Below are 15,075 nucleotides of genomic sequence, written 5' to 3'. Positions count from 1 at the left end.
CATTTTTAGGTTCTCTAATGATTAATGTAATCTTCCCCTCCCTACCCTCCACTGAGAACTGAGTCAGTTTGTCTTCTTGGTGCCTGTAGCCCTATGACCCCAAAACTAACAGTGATCACTCTAGAATCTATAAGTGCATTTTTTGCATTAGCTCATATTAGTTTAGATTTCCCAGGAGACAATAGCCTGACTACCCCCCCTGGAATAGCATACAAGGGGATGGGTGCATTGGAAATTTTTCTCCAAGCAAATTACATATACACATGGGATTTTCACAAGCTCAGCAAAGACTGTACTGTGTGCTGAAAAGATAGCCATCAAATGACATCATCTCAGGGCTGCTGTGTCCATCTGTACCCCCACCCCAAGCTCGTTCATATGCACCCTTCTGCTTGCTCCTGTACACATGCTGGAAACATTTCCCTAGGGAACACTCTAAATTCATGCAGAGTTGGTCTCAATAAGACAGCTTGTGTTTATCTCAAAGAAAGGAGAATTTATGGTATTTTATATGTAATTATTTATATGTAATTATATACAATTATTTGTAATACAAAAATGTATTAGTAACTGTTCCATTTAACTCATTAATTGTGGTAATAGTAGCCTCCTCAGAGTACACTATGGGAAATTGGTCCATGTTTTCCTAAATTTTTGTATGATCATGATTAAACTCCTCGAGAACTAAAAGGACATCTTATTTGGTTGGTATACTAATGATTTCAATTGCTTTATGAGTCAGTTGCAGGGCCCCATCACCATGACCGCTGAATTAGCCTCAAAACAATGAACATTTTCTGTCTAATTGGCTTCGTTCATTTGCCATGTGGAGGTCTGACTTGAGTCAGCCAAATGGTGGTCTCTTGGCTTATTTTACAAACCCATATGCTCTAAGAACCAGACATAATTTCCCTTCCACATTGTTTGCATCTATATACTCACTAGTAATATTTCTAAGGAAAATATTGCTGAAATTAAAACAACTGTTCCTTTGTGTTCCTTATAGTACAGTAACTGCCCATCCTTTGATCAGTGTTCTGTAGGCCCACAGAAATCTGTTAGTGGAGAGCAAGGAATAAGTTTAATTAGGTCACATTCTTGTTATTTGGAAACCAGCATTCTTCTCTACTTTAGTATTTATATCAAACACAACTTTTCCTTTTCTTTAGTGAAAAACTGTGAAATAAACATATTCTTTTTGTGACACTTAAACTAACATGAAAGGACTATTTTGACTAAGTATGCAAAGAAGAATAAAATTATTGAAAGTTTCTGTATTCATTTTCCTTCCTGAAGTGTTTCAATCTTACTTTGTATGGATGCCCGATTTTTAAAATTGAATATTGTGAAAACAAGGTTTATATTGTCTAAGTTTAAAAATTAGGTATAGTGAAAAGAAAAGCTGAACTCAGATAAATAGGCAAAGTTGTAAAATTTAACCACTTTTCCCATTTCAGAGAAAAAAAGGTTCGTTTTCATATGGGACACTTGTATCTAAATAAGACTTAAAAAGCAAACGACATATCAAACTTGAGCCAAAGAAGATCCTATTCTACAAAAATGGGAAACTAATGGAATTTAAATAGCCCAAAGTTTTCAGTGATTAAGAGCCTAAGGAGTGCTGTAGACATTAAGAGAAACAGAAAAGAATTGGTGAAAGCACGGTACACCCTGTGCTGAATCTGGACAGCTGGCCTCACAGTTGATGTTGTGGGAATTATGAAGCATTTAGGATTATATCAGGGTATCATAGGTGAGGGTTTTGTCATGATAATCTGACTGAGGCTCATGCTAAAATTTCACTTGCCCTTCTACTTATTCTTCACATATTTATTGGACACTTATTGTTTGCCAGGCAACATTCTTGTGCTGTAGGACAGAGCAGAAAATAATAAGACCCAAATCTTTGTATTTATAAGATGTATGTTCTAGCTGCAATATAGACAGTTGCCCTACTTACTTTCTCATTGATGGAATAAAATATCCAATACCCACAAGTTAAAGGAGGAAAGGTTTATTTCAGCTCACAGTTGTGGGGGCCCAGTCATGGCCCACTGGAGTTTGACATTTGGAAAATAACTTCTTCCTGTACAATTAAGGCCTCCACACAATCTATGCAACATTTGTTACTTTTCAAGGACATTGTTTGTTAAGCTTGTTTTGTTCTTTGACCCTGGGATAACAGGAACTGGTTAGCCAAAAATCTGATGTTATCTGTAAGAGTCAGGAAATCCAGTCTTTACATAAAGATAAAAACAATTGCTTGGTGCTTCCTGTTGTTGTGTGCCCTTAAAAGCTTCCTGATGATGTGAGCCTTTAAAAGGAGCTGTTTCTGTGAAATAAATCAGACTTCTCTTGGTCTCCACTCAGGCTTGAGTGTTCTTTCTTTTCTCAATCCTCACTCCCCAACTCAGGCATGTTAGTGTTGTGATGGCTGGACCACCACACACAGTTTGTAGAGTTTAAATCTATAGTCTGCTGGCTCCATGGCAAGGCAGTATGGCAGAGGGGCTTGGCAGAGGAGCAACAGTGCGTGGTATCACAGGCAGGAGGCACTGAGATTCCCTTCTTCTTTCCCTTTTTATTCCATCCATACTAGAAGCCGATTGGTTGGTGCCACTCACACCAGGGGTGAGGCGTCCCTCTTCTGAAGTCTATCACCTACACCTAGAACTATGCTAAATCAATTAGTGGACTAATCCAGTATCACACATCCAGGATCCAGTTTATCACAACCCATGATGTAGTCACTCCTCACCCCAAACCAAATAAGTACAAGAGACTTTGGGAGGATATGTAGATATAAACCATAACAATAATTAAAAACAAAACGATTAGTACGTTAAATAGTGATAAATAGGAAGGGGGAATAAAGTCAGAAAGGAGGATAGGAAGGAAGTACAAGATAGCAGACTGAAATTTTAGGGTGGCCAGGGTAGACAGTAGTGCCACTGAAAAAACCATGAGGTAAGAGGACATCAGATGTGTGTACTTTGTGCTCAATACTTCTGTTTCTGAGAATGTGATGGATAAAAAACTGTGAAGGATTGAGAAGCATTTTTAAATACTAGATACAGTGCAGTAAATGCCACCTGTGTTAGATTCCATTGTTATAAAACAAGTTTCCTCAAATTTAGTGACTTAACAACAAGCATTTGTTCTATCCCATAGTTTTTGTGGGGCAGGAATCCAGGAGCAGCATAGCTAGGATCTACTTCCAAGTTCGCCCTCATATGCACCTCTCTACAAGCTGTGCAAATGTCCTTCAAACAGAAAGCTGGCTTCTTTTAGAGCACGTGATCCATGACAGTGGCCGAGACTAAAGCTGCAAAAATGACATAACTTTGGAAGGCAAACTGTCTTTTTCACATTATCCAAATGGTCACATGGGTCAACCATGATTCAGTGTGGAGGGAACCACAAGAAAATGTGGATATGTAATGATCATTGAAACTAGATGCAACACAGCTACAAAAACACACTTGTACACTCAAGAAATAAGGAAAAAGAAATCATGGCTAAAAACTTCAGTGCTAAACAAGCACTGTGATTTACCAGTCTCCATCTTCCTGGGTCTAAACCATATGAGATGTAGTTAAAATATAGGATGAATGTTTAAAAAAAATGACAGCAAAGGACACATTGCCATTGATTGCCTTTAAAATATTCCCACCACTTACAACACACTTATCCCATTGTTCTTCCTACTTTCTGAAGCAGTTCTGGACGTCCTCTTTCATAAGTGTCTTTAGTTGTGCTGTTGTGGCTGCCTTGGAAGTCCTGAGTCAATTCAAAATGTTTACCTTTCATGGTTCCTTTGGGAAATAACTGGAGGTTACATAGTGCCAGATCAGGTGAATAAAGTGAATGAGGACACACTGTAAGTATATTTTATGAGCCCGTTTTTCCATCAGGAAAGGCTCTCGACAGCAGCATTCACTATATTTTTATCACACCTCATTTAGATGGTAGGACTTTTGGGACAGGAAGAGAGGTGAATGATGGGATAAGTGTGTTAAAAGTGAGAGGAAGTCTTTTGAAGGGAATTAATGATAATATGTCTTTTATTGCGGGAAAACAGTTTTGAAGAAGGAAATGCTGAGAAGCTTAGAATTCCTAGCTTCGGATTGTAAATCAAATTTTATTAATTGAGTTTATTGGTACATTTTAGGGATACAATACAGTTACATTCATTGTTGGGTTCTTGTACCTTTACAAGACAGGTCTTGGTTCTCATTTTTTTCCCTTGTCCCTGCCCTCCCTTTACCCCCTCCTCCCCTCCCCATTTACAAACACTTTATTTCCATTTTTTCATTTTCTCACATTTTTTTCTTTTCCCCTATTACCCTTCCCCTGCCCATCCCACTTTCCCTACACCTTTAGCCCCTTTCTTCCCATTTCACAATATCAGTTATCTCATTAGGATCTTATGTACTATTACAGTTTATTCACACCAGAGAAACTATTCGGTATTTACATGTATGACTTATTTATTCCACTTAGGAGTATATCCTCATGTAAATCAAATTTTAACAACCCAGACAGTTTATTGGCTAAGAATAGGTCTGCAGATGAATGAAGTAGAATATAATGTCCTGACCTATGCCCTCACATTTGTAGTAAAGTGACTTTTCAGCAAAAATCCCAAGACAGTTCTTTGGAGAGAATGGATAGCCCTTCCAAAAACAAATGCTGGGACAAATAATTCCTTCCTATAAAAAGAGGAAATTAGAGCCCTGTCCGATACCACAGAGAAAATTAAAATAGATCATAGACCAAATTTAAGAGCTATAATTCTTAAATTTTGCCCTATCTGTATTGTTGGCTTAGTTTTCTATGTGTCTGGTACATACCTGTCCTTCAGCGCTCCCAGATGTGTAAAGTACTATGGACACCTCAGGTACTCTGTCCCTTTTAGTGTCTTGAAAGTTGTCCTTGAGCCATCTGCTCTGTGCAGTGTGGACTGGTTTGTTTTTAGTACTGAGCTGTCTTTTTTGGATCTCCCTCCATCAAGCTGCAAGGGGCTCTCCCTTTATTTCTTTTCTTTTTTCTTTTCTTTCTTTTTTTTTTTTTTTTTTTTTTTTTTTTTTTTTTTTTTTTTTTTTTTTTTTTTGTACCGGGGATTGAACTCAGGTCCTTGCACTTGCAAGGCAGGCCACCAAACTGCTGAGCTAAATCCCCTGCCCCTTTTTATTTCTTTATTGTCTGAAGCCTCAATTCATGGCTTTGTAATCATCCTCTTTCTTATTCCAGCATATTCCTGAGAATAGCTTTATAGGGAATATGTTTTTGAGATTTTGAAAATCTGAAATGCTATATTTTTTATCCTCATTCTTCCTTAATGGTTAATGTTCTGTGTATACATTTTTAGGTTGGAAATACTTTTTGAAATGTAACGGCTTTGTCCCAACAACTCCAGGCTTCCAGTAAACTATTAGGTCCAAGGCAATCCACTTCCCACTTTTTAATGCTGTGCTTCCCTTCTCTGGAAACTTTTCAGGTTATTTTTCAGCTATGTGCAGTGATGATTATGGCTTTTTGTTTTGTTGTTGTTGTTGTTTGATTTTCATCCTGAGCCCAGTGAACTCTGTTCCACAACTCTGGGAGATTTTCTTGAACTATTGATCCCTCTCCTTTCCTTCCCACTTAAGATACTTTGGTTTCTCGCTTTCTTTTTTTCTGGAACTAATACTATTTGGATAGGAACTACCTGACTACTTTGGTACTACTAACAATAGTTATTTTGCATCTCATTTTCCAGTTTTGAATTTACTTTTTTGAGACCTTTTTTCCTAGCAATATCTTCCCATCTCTTTGAGTTTCTCACTAACAATATGTCATTTTTAATCTCCCAAATTCCTTTTATATTTGGGTCATTTTTTTTGGTAGCATCTTGGTCTTATTTTATAGATGCTTTATTATTTCTTAGCTCTCCAAGCATATTAATGAGAGAGTTTTGTTATATTTTGCTTTTGCAAGGTATTTTCCAAGTATCCAAATTCCTTTTTTTAAAATAACTTCCTTTTCTTCTTTGTTGCTTTGGTCTCTGATTCCCATTTTAGAAGAGCAGAAGATTTCCCCAGTTTCCTTGTGGTTCTTTGCAGTTTCCTTATTCTGAAAGCTGGGGAGTGAACCGGGATTCTTAGGGGCATGGTGGGACTTGTCTTCATGCTGGGATGTCTTGTGAGGCAGTTTCTCTGAGGAGCCCAATGTCGCCATCTGTAGGCTGAGCTCTCCAGTGAACAATCTTCCGCCTTGGGTCTGGAGGGCTTATGTCAACTCCCACAAATCTAGGGCTGCAAGTGGCCATCCAGCACCTCACAGCCGCCCTTCTTTGCGTATAGGCCTCCTACCCTTAGTATTGCCTGTCCTCCTCTCCCAGTTAGAGTTGCTTGATTACCTATTCTGCAGGATACTTCTTCAGTTTGCAACTAAAATACGGAGGGTCTGTGGGAGCTCTGGAGTGGGGTGAGGGGGGATTTGTTGCCTGGTTTCTATTTTCAATAATTCCTGTCTCCAGGGTCCTCCCCACTTCACCGCCTTCTATCAGAGAGCTTCCTGAAGTCCCTGTACTGCTGTGTTATTGGGAGATTCTGCAACTTAAATCCTTTCTCCTGAACTTTGTCTGTTGCGAGGCTAGGATTTCATTTCCTGGGGTTTGGCAAGTCCATTATCATTCATCCAGTTGCACTGTAGTTCCCCAAAGCTTGCTGCTGTTTCTCATCTTCATTCACTTTTCTTTTGTGGTTGGGGACTCTGAAAACTTATGTTAGTGGGGATCGGCCAAATCTAATCCAAATTGAATCCATATTCTTTCTTCAAAAGTGTGCTATGGTATTCTTTATTTCTCGGTATGCATCAGGAAGTTTTTGTAATTTAAATTAATTTTTTGGAAATGTCTGTACTTAGAAATAGGCACATTCTGGGTAAAGATGGATAGTGGTTAGTTTTTGGTAAGGAGAGTTACTCAACCCAAAATGACATCACATTCTTAGCATAGCTATATTTCTCCTACCATACAGAGAAATTACACTTCTGATCTAAAAAAAAAAAATACTACTGTTCTCTTGATAATGTAAAGAAAAATATTTCTTGGACTTTTGCCTCACTGTGCATTTTAACATTTTTACTACTTCTATTTAGTTTTTGGAGAGTAGATATTGAATAGAGATTTGTCAAAACTTAGCAATTATGGAGAAAAAAATACACAGTCACACTTTAAGATCCAAGAATCAATTACTAAATCCAAATGATTTCCTGGGCCCTAGACTTGCTCTTCAACTTCCTTACAAATGAATAGCTAGCTCAGTGCTCTCTCAGGAGCCAGATCTTTCTGTTTGGTCAGAGGTCAATATGATGGGGCTCTTAGAGGGTGAGTGCTTTGGGAGTGATGTCAGAACCCTTCAGGGGATCTGCAAGAATGAGGGGGCTTCATTCATCCTTGTCAAATTCGAAGGTCCTAATCAGTCCCCACCCAAAAGACAGTAGGATAAAGTCTGGCTCTAATTTTATTGGGCTCCTTAGTCCACCAGAGTAACTGTTTACAATGACTTTTGCAGGCTCTTGTGTCAGAGCTGGTAAAAAAAATTTACACTTAGCATTAAAGCTGCTGGTTTGGTGAGTGTGCTGGAAAATGGTGCTAAACCCTGCTCTTCAGGGAGGCTGAGTGGAGTCCCGGGCCTCGGTGCCCTTTCCTGTAGCCTTTGATGTTTTTGCCCTGGAACACTTCACCTCTGTATTTATGGCTAATGACAAGCAGGCGTGGACCCTTCCTCTTGTAGCCATGGCCCAGGAAGGAGAAAGCCAAGGGTAACAGGACCCCTTGCATGCTTTTAATCACTGGGTTTGTAAATGTTTTCTTCTGCTTGCCTGTATTTCACTTTCAGTCATTTCTGGTGTAGTCTTTTCTTTATACTATTTTCACTGTCATCTCATTTCGGAAGAAATCCTGCCTTCTGTCATGACCTATGGGCTGGAGACAATGGGCATCTTCTGGAACTTTTATTTACAAAAAGAACTAGTATTTACTACAGGGATTTTATTTACCAAAGGAATCGTTTCAACTTCTTGGAACAGACTCCACTTGTTATGTCAGAAAAGGAGCAATATGGAGATAAACAGAAAGTTAGATGCTGCCACTAACTTTCCAGATTTTGCTCTAAAGAAATTATTTCTAGGACTGTAGCAGAGTTTTGTCTTTAGGCCAACATATTTATTTACCACATATTGGTATAGGGCCAAGCTCTAAGAACTTTGCAAATATGAGTTCACTTAATTGTAACAGTCTTATGACACATCTATTAATTTTATCTTCATTTTATAAATGGTAAAAATGAGACACAGAGAAATTAGCTAAGTTAATTCAAGTAACTAACATTGGAGAGCTCATAAATGGCAGAGGTGAGACTCGATTCCAGGCAGTCCCTGGATTCCCTGTGCTAGAGTTCATGCTTTTCCGTTCTCAAAGATTGAAATTGAAACCATATCTTGTTACCTACAGGTTGACTACACCTGTGGAAACTAAGAAAGAAAAAGAGCAGGGTAGGAAAGGCCAGAAGAATGAGGCAGAAAGATCATAAATGATGACAATCAGTCACTTTCACCACCACCCGCACAAAGCAGCACTTTTTAATTTCACCAACATACATTTAAAATGTGTTCTATTAGAAAATAGTTCCAATGACATCTTACATTTGTTGGAAAGGAAAATATGCCTGCCCTTGAAAGCAGTAAAATGATTCATTAACATCTGACTCTGCTTCAAATCAAACATTTTAATTTGTTGAAAAGACTATAATTGTAAGAGAAGAAAAACATTCCATTTTTATATTCTATTTTTAAAGATATTCAAAAGCTTTTTCATAAATTACTAATGACAATTTGCATATTGAAAGAAAAGTTTCTTTCTGCTATACTCCTAACAATGGTATTCTGTTTTAAAATGAAAACTCAATGACTAGATTTTAACTTTTGCAAAAAGAGGTTAAATAAAAATGAGTAGTGCTTTCCACACATGTATATTTCCTAGGCAAATATAGCTACCCCAAGATAGGTAGTTATAAAATATATTACAAAATTGGAGGAAGCATTTTGACTTGTTGGCTCATGGACGGTAGAGTGATGTTAGGCTGCAGCAGAAATAAGGCTGAGAAGAGAAGCTGGCACAGTGGGACTGAGAGAAAGATTGTGAACATGGGCATCCACCAGAGTACAGGCAACAGAGGGGGCTCAGAGTATCTGTGCAACAAAGCGAAGGATTCCACATGTCCCGTACACACCCAAACAGGCATTTGGTTGACTGCCTTTGCTTCCCAATTGGTGAGGTTGGTAGGATTAAACGTCTGTGCCTTGGGGTAGCACATAACAAAACATACCAGCATTTCAGACCCAGTGAGCACTGTCCTCAAGACCCACTCAACATGGCTCAGCTCCATGTGCTTTTTTAGTGCTTGGGCACATTGTTTCTTTATCCTGCTTTAAACTTTGTCTCTTGGCCCCACAAAGACTATCTTGATGCAGTTCTCTCTTATGTAAATACTCTTCCCCCAAATTTTTGCTTTGTTTTAGTTACTGACTATGTTTCTATAATTCTTGCCACATGGAGAAAACATTTCAACACTTCATTTAGGGGAATGGAGGCCCTCATTTTGTACTTTCTTTTGGTGGAACTCAAAATAAGAAAGTAGTAACATTTCAAAAATGACTTCATGTGAAAGCGAGATATGTTCTATATACCATTCAAAAGGGGGAAATCCTGTCAAATTTGTGACTACCTATATTTTGCCCCTTCCTCTAGTGTTGAGTCATTTAAATCACTAGAATGCCAGATCCAAGAGGGGACAAAATGAGTTTTGCTCTATACTATACCGCCTGGAACCCTGTAGATATGCAACAGATTCTCAAATGTATTTGTGAATAAATGAATAAAGGAATATCCTGAAGATTAATCGGAATGGAAAAATCTATGAATCTCAAACGAGCAAAGCATATAAAAGGATTAATTCCAATGAATTAAGAAAGTGGGTTTTTTTTTTACAGAGCTACATAAACAAGATGATTTCTTAAAAAGGATTTTATTTATAATACACTCAAATTATTCATTTTGCTTGTTTAAAAATTCTCTAATTATGTGAAATTCAGCTTTTCAAAAATATGGAGATTTGTAAAGCTTAGTACCTCTCCACAAAAGGCTAGTTAGAAAATCTTTTCCATTAGAGAATATTTTCTGTGAATGTTTTCTTTAGTTAAATGCTTAGTAATATCGCTTAACTTTACAGTGTTCTTTCCATAATAATCACCGCTTTGTTAGAGTTTCTGATTTTAATATTCAGGAACTCCCCAACCAAAACTTTGTCCTCTAGATGGAGGCCTTCTGATCAAAACGACAAAGAAGATTCCACACAAATGTAGCCTTTCTCTTACATAGATATATATAGTAGAATATAGTAATATATTGGAATAGAGATTACAATTTATATAGCATTATATAATGTATTCATATATTATAGATAATTACACATGAGATAGAATTCTTACTTTAACCTTTAATTTTCCCTTTCAGGCTGTTTATATCCACTCCACTCCTACGATCCATGGTCACTTTGTAGCAACTTGTCTTCCTGCTCACCTGTGTCACGTCTGTGGGCAGAGCTGATTCGGGTGCCCTGATTAGGGTAAGTTCTGTTTCTTTGCTGGAATAACTCAAGCCCCTGCCCTCCTGATTCGCAAGCTTTGTGATGACACACCACTAGCCAAGTTGGGGTAGAGGCCATTGTTGAAGAAGAATCACATCGAAACGGGATACCGATACCGGAAGGAGATGGCGTCCATGTGAGCTGTGGCAACTGGATTCACAGAATTCTGCAGGACTTTTGAATTCCTTCGTCACCGTGTCTCTTCCATTTTTACATGTGTCCCAACCCTCTGATTGGTTCAGAGGTATTCGACCTGCTGTTTATTTCTGTGGTTTCAGATAATGTCTTTATATTAAAGGGGTCATTTTCTCCATCAGATAATGCAGAATCAGCAGTGAATACACTTAATCAAGGATTCCCATGTGATCCGTCAGTTTGTCTAGCTTCGTTGTCTTCTAGTCACCTGCTCACGCACCATCTCTTCCTGCTCGCCGTGAGGTGAACAGCGACAGTCAACCTTATTACTCTATATTACTAGTTGTTTTTCTGGGAACTAGATTGATCCAGGGGTTTCCGAAAGAAGGAACTATATCACTTTTAAGTGAAAGGCTGAAGGGAGCGAGAGATGGTCTTTTTGGGCTGCTCATTTGGATTCCTCTTTGAGGCAGGCGAGTTAAAACAATTCTCACAAATCAGGTCAAGCCCCTTTCCTTGAATATTTAGTCTCCTAAGTATTCTCTACATGGATGAAATTGCTTTACAGAAGTAGATTTTTTTCAAATTAAAACATTATTTATGTTAATCAAAAATAGCTTTTTTAGACTATAGGAGACATAGAAATAATCTTTATATCTAAATGATGGTCATCTTTTGACTGCTCTAAATTTGACCTTTTCTGATTTAACAGTTCTTCGATGTAGATATTAATAATAAAACATCGTCAGTTTTTTTTTAAAAAAACAAAGACAAGTTTTCTCTTTTAAAATTAAGTTTTCAAAATATTTTCTGCCCACTGATGGATAATTGCTATGCAGTCAAGATCTGAATTACCTAAATGTCTTTACTCTCTAATGTCAGTAGGGGTCACAAGATAAACCTCACAATTTAAAAATGCTATCATGGCAATTTTCTCTGTAACTTTTTGCTGCTGTGAATTTTAAGCACTGATTATATACTTGAAAAAGAGCTAGATTACTTATTTTTACATTGTTTGTTACAAGCCATCCTCTCTCATCTTGTGTAGCACAAAGTTTAAAATTTCAGTGTGGCTGGTTCTCCATCTCCTAACATTTGAAGAAAGGAGAAAAACAGACTTGAAAATGGCCATGTCCCCCAGCAAGGGTAACTGAACATTTACTACTTGAAAGTGTGTGTGTGTGTGTGTCTGTGTGCGCACACATGCAGATAAGTAGGGAGAGACAGAGAAAAAAGTGATGACACACTTTCAGACTCATTCCCCCCTCTGAATCCCACCCCCACAATGACGCTTGCAGCATTGCAGTTTTATGTATTCCGTTGCCATAGAACACATTTCAATACATAGCCACGACTCCGGGAACTCATTCGCCATATGAGGTTCTAGAAACCTGTGTCAAGTAAAGTTCCAAGCATCTACAGCACATTGACTTGGTGGTGTTTATTTACTTGTATCCAACTAAAGTACTACCGGCAGAACTATTTTAGAAGAGGTACAAAGACTTTTTAGATTATGTAGTAGTTTATGGTATTGGCAAGTTATTTAATATTATAAGAAATTTCTTCTTTCACAAGGAAGATATGATTCTGTTGCCTCTGCTCTGATAGAATTTGAGAGAGAACTTTCTTCCTTAGTTTCCTCCAAGTGAGGATAAGAACAACACTGGCCTCCAAGTTTCTGTGAAGTTTAAATGAGACAGTTTGTGTACCATATCAGTAGCCCTGGTGCTGATGGTTTTACTCCTAATGCTAGTAATGCCTGTCCCCTCCACTTTTTCCTCCTGATTCTTCTGGCATCGCAAGTCTACTGTTGGGTTGGTTGTTTTTTTTAACCAAGTATTAATTTTCACAAACTTGTGAGATGGAGGAGAAAGAGTAGAGAGGCACAGGGCCTTTTCTTCTCAGACCTAGGACTCCTTGGAGTTTTCCTGCTGATTTCACTTCATGCTGTCATTCTCAGTGATGGTTTTGCTCCTAAGGCCAATACTTTTTATTTTATTTTATTTATTTCTTCATTTACTTTTTTACAGGAGTACCACAGTGAGGCTTTATTTTATCAGGGCTTGTGCGGCACCACTGGGGGTGAGTGTGTACATCAGAGGGAGCCCTTCTCCACTAACCTGGCAAGTGTGAGGTGGGTGCTGCTTACATACTGTTTTCCTGAAAATAAGACCTAACTGGAAAATAAGCACTGGCCGTTACCATGGTGATGGCCAGTGTCATGGAGAAGACAGTACATCACTATTCTCTTGCTCAGTGGCTGTTCTGTGACAGCAGGCAAGGCAAGGTGATTGAGGCTGCCATTCTTCAGCTCTAGTTTTCAAGGCTAATTATTTTCTGGTTATGTTTTATTGTTGGGGGAACACGGTAACAGCTACACTCTTCCAAATGTTCCATACGTCGGCCTGTGATTGGTTCAAGCAGGTGCAGGGCATCCAGGACAGCCACAGTCCTCAAGGCTGTTCTATGAAAGCTCAGGGTGACAAGAGCCATTTGACAGCTGTCAGGTCTCTGAAAAAAATGGCTGAAACTGGGCTCTTCAGGAGAGTTAGTTGTGTTCGTCACAGCTTACTGGGGATGGGGTGCTTGGGGCTTAATAATGGATTCTGTCCATCCCTGAGCTCCACCTTAGGTTCAGTCCCCACTTCTGCCATCCAGAGCAGGGGGTGTGGAGGAGAGTGCTGTCCCGCCCATCAGCGCAGCCCAGAGGGAGGTGCCCCAGCGACCTGGGATGTCGGAAGGACACCCTGACAAGCAGTAAGTTGTCCCAGCCCTCCCTCCAGGGGCCAACTGCTGCGAATGGAAGCCAGGTGTGTGTCGGCCATGGGCTCAACTCCACCATCTCCAGAGGCAGACACAGGAAGAGAGCAAAGCCAGGTGCTTCTCTTCCGTCTCTCAGTCAAGTCAGTGGGGCCCAGCTGTTCCACGTCATCCTCTTTACAGCAGATGCTGCTGTTCAGGCCAATTGTCTGCAGCTGATTGGTTCGGGTTCACCTAGTCAGCTGACAAGGACCTAAAATGCACATTTTGTGCTTTGTTTCTGACCAGAGCAACACGCCAGGGAAACTGGGGTTATGTCAGGGTTAGTCTGTGGCTCTGAGCTGGTGGCCATGGGGTGTATCTAGTAGGCCCTGGTTTTTATTTATGTTTTTGTTGTTGTTGTTGTTGTTGTTGTTGTGATCCCCTCAATTGAAATGAGAATGTGGCTCTTGATCAGCTCTAATTCTTTGCTGCAGACATCCCAGATCACAGACTAGAATCTCAGCAGGTCATTCAATGATTCAGAGAAATTTTCATGAAGATAATCTGCAAGGTTGAGGCTTCTGACAAGCAATTGTGACTCTTGAAAGAATACAACTTGCAGGGGGTCACTGGTGTAACTAAGGAGATGACCCGACAATTCAAAGGGACCCCAAAGTAAGGTCCCTGAAGCCAAGACTTCACCATCTGAACTGACTGTGTGCCTCTCACTGTGGAACCCTTGGACGGTCTTGTCAACGCCCTCACTTTCCGACTTAATGGCATAGAAACACTGTATTTTCAACATGGCAGTTTCAGGCTATGGATTTCCTCGTTTGCACTTTGTCTCTGGTGGTGCCTTCGGGGACCCTGGTGACATATCTGTAGGGCCCACGTGGCCCAGGCATGTTATTTACCCACACATCAGCTCTTGGGGTGATTCGCTGACCTTTGGAGGTGAGCAGCTCAGAACCACCCAGCTCCCTGGAACGGGCTTGAAGCCACCAGAAACCCAGATGTATCCGTCTTTTCTGGGAACTGCCTTCAGTTCTGTATCATCGCTGCTCACAAAAGATTTCTGGTCAGCATCTGAGAGGAAGGAGGGCTGCTCAGATGACAAAGGCCGAACGTGGCCTTGGTTAGAGCTCGTGGCCTTCTCTCTGGGCCATGGTGGGGCAGCTTGGCTGGATCTCCATGGTGAGCAGAGACGTAGAGTTTGGGCCAGAAGTAAACCTTTGCTGCGAGTCCGAGTCCATGGTTGGAGGCTGGGAGTCACTTGTCACTGCAGTGTGATTAAGGGAGCTGGCATTGTGGTCCCAGTGGGAGGCGGGGAGAGTAAGATGCAGGAAGGCAGGGACTGGCCCCGGGGTGCTGCAGCCTGGAGGGAGGAGGAAGGAATGAACGGGGGTGGGGAGGAAGGGCCCCACTGGCCCTAGAGGAGAGGCCACGCAGCCTCCTGCAACAGCTTCTCCTCAGGCAGAGAACATGGCCGTGACTGTGGCGGCTT

The 15,075-nt window shown here is 40.0% G+C and overlaps 1 long non-coding RNA gene across 1 annotated transcript in view; it reads right to left on the bottom strand.

Moving 5' to 3' along the window:
- Positions 1-10,822, bottom strand: part of LOC109118538 — a 27,476-nt gene extending 16,654 nt beyond the window's left edge. Inside the window, exon 1 of the long non-coding RNA XR_002025881.2 lies at positions 10,537-10,822. This is a non-coding gene — a long non-coding RNA (uncharacterized LOC109118538). The remainder of the gene's footprint in view (positions 1-10,536) is intronic.
- Between the last annotated feature and the right edge of the window lie 4,253 nt (positions 10,823-15,075).

Source organism: Fukomys damarensis, unplaced genomic scaffold (genome assembly GCF_012274545.1).
Source record: "Fukomys damarensis isolate Sample0158 unplaced genomic scaffold, DMR_v1.0_HiC HiC_scaffold_14, whole genome shotgun sequence".
Lineage (NCBI taxonomy): Eukaryota > Metazoa > Chordata > Mammalia > Rodentia > Bathyergidae > Fukomys > Fukomys damarensis.
Note: the sequence above shows the minus strand (reverse complement) of the source record. Positions and strands in the feature narration are given on the sequence as shown.